Source organism: Sinohyriopsis cumingii, chromosome 12 (genome assembly GCF_028554795.1).
Source record: "Sinohyriopsis cumingii isolate HCF-2022 chromosome 12, ASM2855479v2, whole genome shotgun sequence".
Lineage (NCBI taxonomy): Eukaryota > Metazoa > Mollusca > Bivalvia > Unionida > Unionidae > Sinohyriopsis > Sinohyriopsis cumingii.
Genome location: NC_142972.1, coordinates 99269868 through 99282883, shown reverse-complemented (window position 1 = coordinate 99282883; position 13016 = coordinate 99269868). Strand labels below are relative to the sequence as shown.

Below are 13016 nucleotides of genomic sequence, written 5' to 3'. Positions count from 1 at the left end.
CTTACAACCCATTCGCGAGATCTCGTATCCTGAATTATTTCCTTCGCATACTGATATCCAAATAACAGCTCAGCAAGTGTTCGATTAAATCGTTCAACAATTTCCTGATCACGATGGATTGCAGTATGTCCTCTCTAATTGCGACATTATGTTTTTTATCAGAGACGATACTACACCAAGAAATTCCTTGCCAGGATCAGCTTGTAATAGTTGTGTCCATCGTAAGGGTCCTCGTTGATAAATTAGCTCAAAAGCAAATACAACTTCAGCAGTTGTTTTAGCTGATAGAGGCTCTGCTTCTTTATACTACTTACAACATCAACGACAGTTAACGCGTATTTGTACGTTATTTGACGTCTCCCAATTTTAATAGTATCATGTAGTAAAAATAAAATATCCGTCTGATGAACTTAGGAGTGCTGACATCCAAATGTGCATGCTGAATTCGCTTAGGCGGTGGTAGATAAATTTGCCATATAGTTGCTCAACCTCTCCAGTATCCCCTTGGACTATAATAAATTGATTCCATTATTTAATAATTGATTAATTAATTCCCAATTTCCTAATGCTAGTTTACCTCTCATCGCAGATCTTACCGATCAATTAGCTAATGGTTCTCTGATATTTTTATTTTTTATAGAATTTAACGAATGAGTCAACTTCACATCAGCAATATGTATATCTTGTAAATTTTTGCTTTTATATGCTACATTATGACTGTGACATGCTTTGTCAATATCATGTACTGGATATTCACCAGGGTTTGGTTGATCTTGGTTATCAAGTCGGATATTAAGTCGGGTACCAGGACCGCAATAATTATATCCCGGAAGATGTTTTTCTCCAGGGTATTTAGCCCAAGGAGTTCCTGGAAATTTTGACATCAATGTAGCAATATCACCATCTTCTTTATGTTGAATTCTGGGTAAAAACGAAACAAATTTTCTGTTACATATTGCACATCATATGCTATTCTTTTATTTTTTGTTGTAACAGTGGATAAATCAGTGGTTGGAGATTTAACTCTACAACGCAAACAATATAGATTCACATATATTTATAAATATGGATGTAACTGATTTCTCAGTGACACGAAAACAAGAGGCAATAAAACATCATCCAGCACTACCGAATTCTGTTAGAATGATTATAACAGGCCCGTCTGGAAGTGGAAAGACACAATTACTTTTTAATCTCATAATGAGATTGCTGAAATGGAACAAACTGTATTTAGTTGCACCATCACTTGATGATCAGAGATGATGTGACATACTTAAAGATTTTAATGAAAATGCAAAATTGTGAAATGAAGATGGCGACGATATAATTGATTTTATAACCGATATTGATGAAGCGCCGTCCGTAGATTATTTAGACGGACTTATTAGTAATTTAGTTGTATACGATGATGTAATGCTGGACAGGCAGTCAAATCCTGCCTGAATATTTTCTCGGGGCAGACATAAAAATACTGATGTAATTTTTGTCACTCAACGATATACACAAATAACTAAAGTGATCATAGATAACTGGAACATTCTAGTTGTATTTAATTGAGAAATATCCATCAGACTTGGTGTTCAGGATATATGGGCATAATTAGATTTAAACATTTCTTCTCAAGCAAATTTACAAGATCCCAGAACAAGATATCGTGTGGGTCTTGATAAAATATTTGGTCAATAATTATAGCAGCAGAGGAGGTGCGACCTCAAATAAATGTCCAGATGGGTAAACAAAACACGTTAAAGTTTGATAAAAATAAAGTGACTTAATTAGAGAAAAAGCGGATAATTTCTCTAATTGGTCAGGATTTTTTTTTTGTAGGAAGCCTTAGTTTTCAAAAATGGACCTTCTATCAAATGGTATGTTTACCTCCTCTTCAGCTTCTTCATTGCATACACGCCCTCGTGATCTGTGTGACTTCCACTTTAAACATTTTTAAACAACAGCTGCATGTTGGGATTATTTTCCTCCCGCAGTTAACTGTGTTTACAGTCAGTGCTTGAGAATAAAGTAACTTATGTTGAAAAAGATGTGTCTTTCTATCGCTTTATGTTTCCTCGTATTATACCAACAATGCAATGAACAAAATCCTCAAAGAGTAATGATTTAGCTATGATTTATGAAACTCGTTGAATAGTTTCGACCTGGAAATTATTCAACTTGGTTCAGAACTTAAATATCAAACGTATTAGTTATTATTGAGCCACACTCCTATCTCATACTTCACATTTTTACTCTTATATGCTATCATAGATTCGATCTCTAGCTTCATGATTTAATCATGTGATATGACTCCTGCATACAGTTATTGGACATTATCAGAGGGCAAACTGGCTAATGACTTCATTTTTTACAACAACATCAATCTTAAGAAGATATAGATTTTATTTGAAAAGATGTGGTACGACCAGTGTATATAAAAGTACACAATAGGGGCGCTATGCAGAAAAAGTTCGAATACCGAGATACCATAGAACCTGCGATACCGTGGGAAGCTACCATGCACATTGTGGTGCTTACGCTGAACTATACCTTGTACTCTGTGAACTATGTTGTTTTGCTCATAGCAGTACGTACAAAATAGTTGTAAGGAAATATCGTCCCGAGGACAGTTAGCTCTACCTATTGAAACTTAGCAACCCTATTAAAATGTTTGTCCGTAGGATTTAAGACAATGCGTACTTGGAGCTATTTTTAAACATGTTGTCTTGAGCGTGGTGTCACGTCCGCCTAATATTCGCATCCTGATCCCAAATTAGATGCTAAAAATCCCCGATTATACCCAGTATAGTAACATACTGGATATTTTTCTTCTCCATAATTAAAACAGCCTATTTTTAGGAACCCGTGAGCAGTGGGAACGCATAGGCTGCAATAGGAATGATTTATAATAGAGGACTTGTCTTGAAAAGGAGAAAACGTTGTTGGCGAAGTGGATTAATCTTGGCCCTAATCAATTTTTATTTAATGAAACGTTCATTCATGGATATTCAAGTGCGTTTTCAGAAGTACACGAGAATATCCCCCTAAAACAGTATTCACTGGTTTCATACAGAGTGCCAAGGTGAGTAGTACATGTTCTGTGTAATCATTGAAAGACGATGAATTAATGAAAACAGAAGTTCATTTTTGTACTATCATTAATGTTGTCGATCCGGTGGAACTCATTCGTATTAGACTGTCAGTAACAAAAAGAAAGTCTGCTCTTCTAGAATTTGCTCAGGAGTCCATTCATTTAAAGTTATTTCTTCACAGCATCCTGAATGATAGTCCTACCTGTAGGTCCTTGATGCTGATACTTATGTTTGGGCGTCAACACGAAAACAAAACCAGCATGTGCTATGTCTTACATTGTAGGACTACCTGAATGATATCCGCGTCTGTCTCTGATAGAAACTTCACGTCGGCGTCTCGAAATGTGGCTAAAATTACATTATTCGCTTCGTGAACGAATAATTCGAACATAATTCGTATCCACATACTGCGCTAAATCATTCATTCCATACATGCTGAAAAAGTGAGATGTGTACATATAATCCAAGGTTCATCTTGCAGTTGCGAATGAGCCCATGTTTGATACAGCACGGAGCCTTGTTCTATGAGAACCGTCGGGTTTCAAACATTGCATCGTATTTAGTATTTTTTATTTATTAGAATTCGAATTTACTTAAAATGTCTTGTCAATAGGAAACACCGTACCACCAAAAAATTGCTGCACATTAATGTATTCAACCTCTAAGTTAATCTGAACTTCCTCTGACCCTTCCCATCCCATTTTTTATTAGCTACGATGTCGTAGCCTCAACTTGATCTGTTGTGGTTGAGGCTACGAACTGATCCCATATCATGTAATGGAGCAAAAAAATTCGTCACTAAAGTCAGAAAAACAAACAGTGTAGAAATCAAATACATAAGTATAATCATATTGTGGAAGAAATTTGGCTTATTTTGAATTTATTAAGCCCTTACGCGATAAAATAAATTGGCATGGTTACTCTAACCTTATCCTGTCCGCCATGACAGATAACACGAGACTCTCGCCGTGACCCCTTTTCTACGTAAGTCTTGCCAGACCATATTTTGGATTTTCTACGCTATATAATTATCTGTTAAGTGCGAATAATCGCTTCTTGGTGGAATTTCAAAGTTGCCGATAAACCGTATTTACTTTTAATGCGCAGAATTTCTGACCCAAACGGCGCCAAAATTTTACTACGATTTCTTTACATTTCCAAAAAAGGCGCCAATGTCCTTATATGGCACACAAACAAACGAGGCTGAGAACGGAAGTAATCATTATTTGAAATAATATGGTGGACGATCTAAACGAAAATATCGGCTAAAAAAGGTAAACGAGATTTTACAACTATTTCTACAATGATTTTCGATACTTCCGGTATGAAATAAGAGGACTACTCAATTTATTGGATTACATGCAAGGAATTTGTTTAAAGTTTTATTATTAGGCTAAAGGAACGCAGGGTGTGAATCACACCCGGCTTGCTCCATTAACACGTATATGCTCTTGTTAGTACCCTGTCCACGAGGTACGAGTAAGGGTACTAATATTAGTACTAATTTTTTTATATTTAGACTAAAAAGTGAGAGTGAAAATAACAAGCTTTGGAAAATATATAAAATAATTTATTTCCCTGGAAAAATACTGTAAAAATAATTCAAAAAAATGAGAACTTACGGTTTCCAGAATCAAATCCAAAATTAATACAAGAATAATCCACGAATAAAGTTTTTCCAGTAATAATATTGAAAAGTTCTAATGATTTCAAGTTTGAGACCCGTCGAAGAATCCAAGATGGAAGGCGATGACGTATGATGTACCCTGTGCTGTGTTTACGTCTACAGTACCTTATACAAGCATAATAATGTATCCTCCGGTCTTGGAAATCCAAACATAATTTCAAAAAATGTCCTTGTTCAAGAATTCTGTTTTTAATTTTAATGCAATAATATTTTCAGAGAAACTAATTGATCATTGAGAGTCCAAGTACTCTGGAGAAAAATTAACTAATAACTCAAAAACTCAAAAGTTCATTTCTGGTCACAACAGAAGAAACCAACTTGACATCAAGTGCTTAAAAGCCTTGAACTCTGATCTCTCTCTTTCTTTCTCAACATCAATATTAATACTAAGTATTTCGCAATTTCGGAAACGCCTAATTGCGAAATAGAGGATGACGTGAACATATTTACATGTAAAAGTCACATAGCTCCTGTATGTCCTTGATAAGAACCAATCAGTTTACTCCTAGAAAAAAATTGTTTACTTGACCATCAATCAAGGCCAGAAACTAAGCCAAAAATAGAAAGAAATCTTTCCATTATTAGGTATCTAAGTTAAATTCAAAGGTCAAACTGTATTTTCTGGAAAATTTCAATTCCTAGTAAACAAAATTACATTATGTTGACATGTAAAGAAAGTAAATAGATTCCAAAAACCCACAAACAATTAAATCAAATCAGATATAACTTAATCAATTACAAATCAAATATATGTAACACATGAAAACAAATCGGACATAATAACGAATGTCAGGTACTATTTACAGAACTAGCGCAACCTACATGTCAATGACATCAGATGTCATGTAAGGTGAGGTTGTTTGCATTTAAAACATGCACAGTGGACAGGATGTTGGCATACCTCTATGCTACATTAATGTAATGTGGATGAAATTTATTTGTGTAATGTACTTTTGGAAAGTGTACATGATCTAAGCACAGTGCTACCTAAAATGACTGCTCCCTTGTGTTAAAAACTCAGCCTGAATTAGTCTAAAGTAGACTATCCATAGCAGCTATTAAAATAGGGAGAATGAATTGTGCCAGACTAGAAAATACCAGCTTCTGAGAGTGCAATTAATGAATTACCAAATATATAAAATATAAAACGGTTATCGGCTCTTTTTTATACAATTTACCTCTGAAGTTCAGGAAGTGAAAATGGCCAAGTGGAGCTAGCACTTTTTTGAAAGGTGCACATCTTGAGTAAGGCCAAGCTGTATATTCTACAACCCATTTTACACTCATCAATCATGCACCAAAATAAAGGGAATTAAAGGTTCTTTGAACTATACGTAAGATATACAAAGTATTTTTTAAATAGCCTGTATAACCAGTGAAGAAAGCCGGGGAAATTCTTTTTCTTTAAAATTCTAACCCCTATGCAAAATACAAAACTGTAGAGCGCCACCTAAATGTTGCAGCGATTTGAAGAAGACCAGATTTTTTACGCTCCCCTTCTGGCAATCATATACTCATTATGGACAACGTTCTTTTGCATACCAGGGCCCAGTAACGTGGAATGAATTGCCCACTGAATTTAGACACAAAAACACAGTGATCGCATTCAAGAGTGCTCTTAAAACTCACTTATTTTGGCTGCAAGAACTAACTTAAAGACCTAATAATGTTTCCTACCTTAAATATTTTCAGCATTTGTTTATGTTTTCTAATTTCATGGTGTTTTTTGTGGCAATAATATCATTACATATGTTGATAAAATAATATTCAAATAAAAGACAGTCTACACTCCGACTTTCCTCCCGCTGAGCTGTTTTACTTTAGCAGATTAATACGTTGTGTACGTGTCAGAACGATATTTAATACCCTATTACACTTGCTTGAAGCATTCATTATTCATAATAACAAAGAGCTAAGAACATTTGAAAAAAAACTAATAATGTAAATAGGAGAAAATCACAGCTAAGTGCCTTTTGTAAATAATGCAAACCTTTGTATCTTTCAATAGGGCACAGTTTGAAACTACTCTGTGACGCCAATTTGATAATAGATATAATAGGTGTCAAAAGCGCTTGACGAAAACAAGCCATAATTTCTACAGGCAACGAGTTTTACTTGAACTAACGACCCAGACACTATGCAAATATTTATCTAAAATACTCTTCTCAAATTGCAGAGTGAAATTTGTTATTATTGAACTGTGACGTTCTAAATTTGTTCGTGGATAGAAAGAAAGAAAAACAAAAGCAAAATAAATAGGGAAGTGAGTAAACGACAAGTATGAATAGATAAAACAGATAGCAGTCAATTGTTATCACTTTCTCCATTATGTTTGTTTTTGTGAAATTTAGAGAGAGCATATACAGAAGGACTAGAAACTAAAAAGTGTTAAACATGTAAACGAAGAATATCTACCTGGGAAAAGTATAAAACAATAATATTTCATGTAAGGAATATCGCTTTATCACCATTTGGAAAGGTTAGAGATATGCCAACATCCTCTCCACTGTGCTTGTTTCAAATGCAATCAACTTCATGTGTCACTTTCTGAGAAGTACATCATATCTAATTCGCGCACGCATAAAGACCTCGTAGTTATTATTATTGTATGATTTAATTTTGGTCTTATAGCTGAAACGTTTAAGTCGCAAGTATTAAAACTTTTGAATAATTATTGTGTTCCTTTTACCACCATAGCAGAGTATTTTTTTTAGATCCAATGTCTTCCTCAAGCCAAGCCTCCCCACCCCCGAAAACGATCTACGTTGAAAATAAACATCGCATATACACAATAATATCAGTATTAGTGTACCGTTTTGTTGCGAACACCATACACGATCATATTAAACAAAGAAACAAAATTGCACAAAGTTTCAGGTTTGTTGTAGGTGGTACCACACAGCTTCTTATTTTGCATAGGTTTACATTAGTGTTAAAGAAACGTCATTTTCTTTGCTTTCTCAGTTATTATACCGACATTTTAAAACGAATTATATATCTTAGGTATTGCTAAAAGGAATTTGTATATCTTGGGTATTGATAAAAGTACTTTGGAAATCTTCGGTATTGCTAAAAAGACTTTGTATATCTTAAGGATTGCTAAAATGAGTTTTCCCTTTATGCTGGGGTATGATTCATGATATAATTTGAGTTGTAGAGAGTATACAGTTTAGCCTAGCTTCATACTTGCCCCAGACAAACAGCTGCTATTTACACTTGGTCATTGTCACTTCCTTAACTTTAGATGTAACTTGGACGATAAAACAGCCAATTTCCTTTTTTCTACCTTTTAATATTTTACGATTTATTCATTGCAGCTTTTTTTAGTCGGCAAATTTCATCTTGCCTATTTTGTAGCAGCTACTGGTAGTGTACTTGAGACTAGTTTTAATTATTTTTTTTTTTTGGGGGGGGGTACCAGACAGATATCCTCCACCTAGCCAGAGACTAAAAGCGTTTTTATGTTTCACTGAGTCCCCCAGATATGTTTCTTTGTTTTTTTAATTTAAACAGAATTTCGACCAAATTTTAAATGAATTTTTGACGGAGTATTTATTTCCTAGTGTATTCTATAGGATTGTTTTTCAGAGTCTGTTTCGATCACCTGACTCGGAGTCCCTCTCGTAGTATCTTTGTTACCTCGGCTAAAGGTCGCCTATGTATGAAATTGCTATATGTTTGTTCGTGCTATAATTGTGTTCGTGTTAGGACAACAGTCTATATCTAATTCTTCTCCAGTTGTCCTGCTATTATTATAACATGGATCTTCTACATTTTGTACCTATTTATATTTCCAAGTTTTTAGAATAAGAATTTTGAATTTTGGGTGAAATAACGGTGTAATAATATTTTTAGGGAAAAACAAAACTATTGTTTTAGTGTGTGCTATGTGTGTGTCGTTCTTCGCAAATCTATATTCTGCTGAGGTCAGCTGTGTTCGATAGAGCTCCATATTTTTTAATTTTTTTTTACTTAACTCTCTCTAACTTGGCTACCTTTATTTATTTATTATGCTTCCGAGAAGGGTTGGCAAATTTTTTATTTCCTATACAGTTGAGTGACAGTATAGGTGTTAGTATAGATTGGTTTCTATTGTGTTGTATGTCTACTTTTCTGGACCATGTCGCATGTCTGTTCCTTCCTTCCTAGCTCCATGTGAGTGTAGGTCTCTGTCCGTGTTTCGTTCCTGAAATTCTCAAAGATAAAGAAAGATATTAGTATTCAATATGCATTTGCTTAAGTATAAATGGAGAGGTATACGTTCTACTATTATTTATCAAGAGTAGGCAGGAGTAATGTCCCATTGGGGTAACTACCGTTGGTAGTTATCATTACATATGCCTCTCACTCTAGTTTATTTTCCTATGACTATTATTTGGCCACAGGCCATCATTGTTGTAACGATATAGTCAGTAATTTTATATAGCGTATTTTTAGTAAAATTCCCATCAAGATATAAAATGCTTTGTTGTTTATATTTAACTGTTTTGTTTATTTCAGCTATTACCTTTTCTCTATTAATTTTTGTTTTTTTTTCACATTGTATTATCGCAAGGAATTTAGAAAACGGGCCTCTTTTACACAGTGGACATTTTGGCGGTACTCTGACCATGCGCCGTCTCACTGCAGCCTCTCCTGTCAACCATGCATTGTGCATGTATTTAAAGCAGAGGCATTGAATTTTACGGGAGCCTAGTTTCATCCAGTGCCCCCATGCTCTGTCCCAGTTAACGTATAAATTTTCTTTTTTCTGCCGTGCTTTTATTATTTTTTGTTACGTCCTCCCTTATCCAGTTATATGTTAAGGTTTCTTCTTTATTCCATAGTTTTTTATCTCTATATTTTATTAATAAATCTTTTATGTTTTTGAATTTTCACGGAATTTCTAATTGTTTTATTAATTTATTATTTTTGTAAATATCGTCCCTATATCTTATGAGATTAGTTAAAGCTGATTTTCCAAGCACACGGGGACAGTCATTTTACAATATCCAACAATATTTCAGTCACAGTACATAAAAGTAACATAGAGGTATGCAAACATTCTCTTCATTGCGCATGCTGCAAATGTAAACAACTTCACATTACATCTCTCTCTCTCTCTCTCTCTCTCTCTCTCTCGTACACTCTTTGTAGCGCACCCCCGTACGTTAATCAGAAGAATAAATCACGATTTAACTGGTTACAACAATTTATCACACTGTCAGATGTTGCTTTGTGGTAAATATCATTCTTTCTTGTAAATGGAGTATTGCTCACTGTAAGGAAGTTAGAAAATAAAGAAGTAATACATGTATAAGTAGATAAGCTAGGTAACTACATGGATATATGCATGCACATATATTCTTTCTTTTACATTTTTTCTTGCTACTTTCTTCCTTCCTAGAAGGATAATAGCATACGTATTTCATACGTAATTTTAAAGTGCTCCAATACTTGAGGCCTCTGGTAAACTGAAAAGGTAAGACGATGTTGCACAACAAAAACAAAAAATCCAATGACCCAGTGATTGATTAAAAATCCCGTAGTCTATAATAAAAACGATGACCCAGTGAGAGATTAAAAATTCCGCAACCTACACTTAAACGAAATACCCATAAATAGATTAAAATTCCATAACCTAAAATTAAAACAAATACCCAGTTCTTCTTTCAAATGTTCACAAAAAACAAATAAACCAATGACTTCGCGATAGATTAAAATTATAGATCCTAAAATTAAAATTATTACCCCGTGATAGATTCAAAACTCCACAATCTACAATTACAATCTACTCTTCATCGCTAGCTATTATAGAAGGATACAGTATTGTTTTTGGCCCACAAGTAGATTTGATAATAGGATAGACCGATACAACACTTGTTATGGCAGACAAGTAAATTTTATAATTGTATCTTACCATATAGTATAGAGGGATATGATAATGTGTCTGGCGTACATGCTGTCTGGTAGAGAGAAATGCGACAATATATCTGACGCACAAGGAAATTTTAAAACAGTAATGTACTATATAATATTTTTACATGCGAGAATATTTTCAACGTACTAGTCAATTTTTAAAATAACAGTGTACAATCTAGTATTGGAAACATTTCTGGCGCAGCGATGGTGCCACTGTGACTCGTGCCACATTTCGGCTACGAGAAAATGTACATCTACATTGGCATAGTCGGAGAGCTTAGACGTTGGACACCATTCATCCTATAGGAAATCAAGAAAGCAATTGTAGAACAAAAATAAGAAATGTATGCAATATATGTTTTCCTACAAAAACATGGCAAAGTCTCAAACGGCATACGATAAATCGCATATAAGACGGTCTGATTTTGGATGTGTACATCACATTGGCATTGGCCTAATTACATTGATCCTTTATATATGGAGATAGTCAAAGAACCTGTCCTTTATAGAGAGGTGCATGTTTGATACAATCTGTACTCTCTATGTGCTTTACGTCTGGTACAGGTGTGACGCTGAATGAATTCAATGCAAAATAGTAGCTTATAGAGATAATATAATTCCTTTTCATACCTTTTACTGTACAATTACATTCAATAGGAATGAAAATCCAACACTTTAAGATGTCAACTCGTGAGAAAAAAACTTATCCTTATGTGTATGGATCTAGTCTTTAAGATTTGAAATACGTCAACCCAAACACTTGTATCCTGATTTGTATGGATCTATTCATTAGAATGTTAAATACGTCACCCCAAGCACTTGTCCGTTGATGTGTATGGATCTAGACATTAATATTTTAAATACGTCAACACCAACACTTGTATTTTGATGTGTATGAATCTAGTCCTTAAGATGTGAAATACGTCAATCATTAAGAATTGAAATACGTCAACACAAACACTTGTATCTTGACGTGTATGAATCTAGTCCTTAAGATGTGAAATACGTCAACCCAAACACGTAGTCCTTGATGTGTATGAATTTAGTCCTTAATATGTGAAATATATTAACCGAAACAATTGTCCCTTCATGTGCATGTATCTAGTCCTTAATATGTGAAATACGTCAACCCAAACACTTGTATCTTGCTATGTAAATATTTTAACTAAAGAACATTATTAACATTATAGAAAAGTTGAGTCATAGATAATAATCTTGAAGCGTTTAATGTACAGGATATTCATGACCATCATTTCTTCTATCAGTAGTGACAGCATCTATACTCTTTTAGATTTGATTAAAGCGAGATCGTATTGATTTTAAAATCGGTGAAAAGGGAACTTATGATTTAACGAGACATAGCTGATAATGATCATTGTTCGCTGAGTAAATCAAATTCAAGGTACGATGTATTTCATAAAATTTATTCTTTCATATTCGTCCCATTATATATATATATATATATATATATATATATATATATATATATATATATATATATATATATATATTATTATTTTGAAGTGTTTATTCTGTGCAATGTTTCATTATCAAATTTTTTACTTAGCAGCATTTACCTACTATTTTGCGAAGTGTCATAATGAATAAACAGTGCCTAAGATGTGAAATACGTCAACCCAAACACGTAGCCCTTGATGTGTATGAATTTAGTCCTTAAGATTTGAAATACGTTAATCCAAACACTTGTATCTTGTTATGTAAATATTTTAACTAAAGAACATTATTTACATTATAGAAAACTTGAGTCGTATATAATAATCTTGAAGCATTTCATGTACAGGATATTCAGAACCATCATTTCTTCTATCAGTTGGCTGCTTGTGACAGCATCTATACCCCTTTAGATTTGATCAAAGCGAAATCGTATTGATTTTAAAATCGGTGAAAAGGGAACTTATGATGTAACGAGACATAGCTGAAAATGACAATTGTACACTAAGCAAAAAACATTCAAGCTACGATGTGTTTCATAAAATTTATTCTTTCATTAAAAATCAAAATCACATCACATCACATCACTGTGCAATGTTTTATTATCAAATTGTTTACGTAGTTAGCAGCATATAACCAGTATTTCGCTAAGTGTCATAATGACTAAATGGTGCCTATAACCACATGCAAAGGAAGCAAATCGATACATGTGCTCGGTTGTGATGTCCGTTATACGCAACATCGTTAACCTCATCCCCACCTCCACAATATATTGCGTTGTCAGTGTTAAGCATGTGTCCACTATATTAAGGTTGTTTACGGAAGGCTTTTATTGTGGATCCTCGAAGTGCATGTTATGTTCGGATATCTGTTATATGAATTTGTCCATTAAGGCA

At 34.0% G+C, this 13016-nt stretch overlaps 1 protein-coding gene across 1 annotated transcript in view; it reads left to right on the top strand.

Annotated features, from left to right (window-relative positions):
- Nucleotides 1-2693: 2693 nt before the first annotated feature.
- LOC149787072 (uncharacterized) overlaps nt 2694-13016 on the top strand; it is a 166171-nt gene continuing 155848 nt past the window's right edge. The window contains exon 1 of the mRNA XM_089977600.1: nt 2694-3070. The gene's annotated coding sequence lies outside the window, so the exon portion shown is untranslated. The remainder of the gene's footprint in view (nt 3071-13016) is intronic.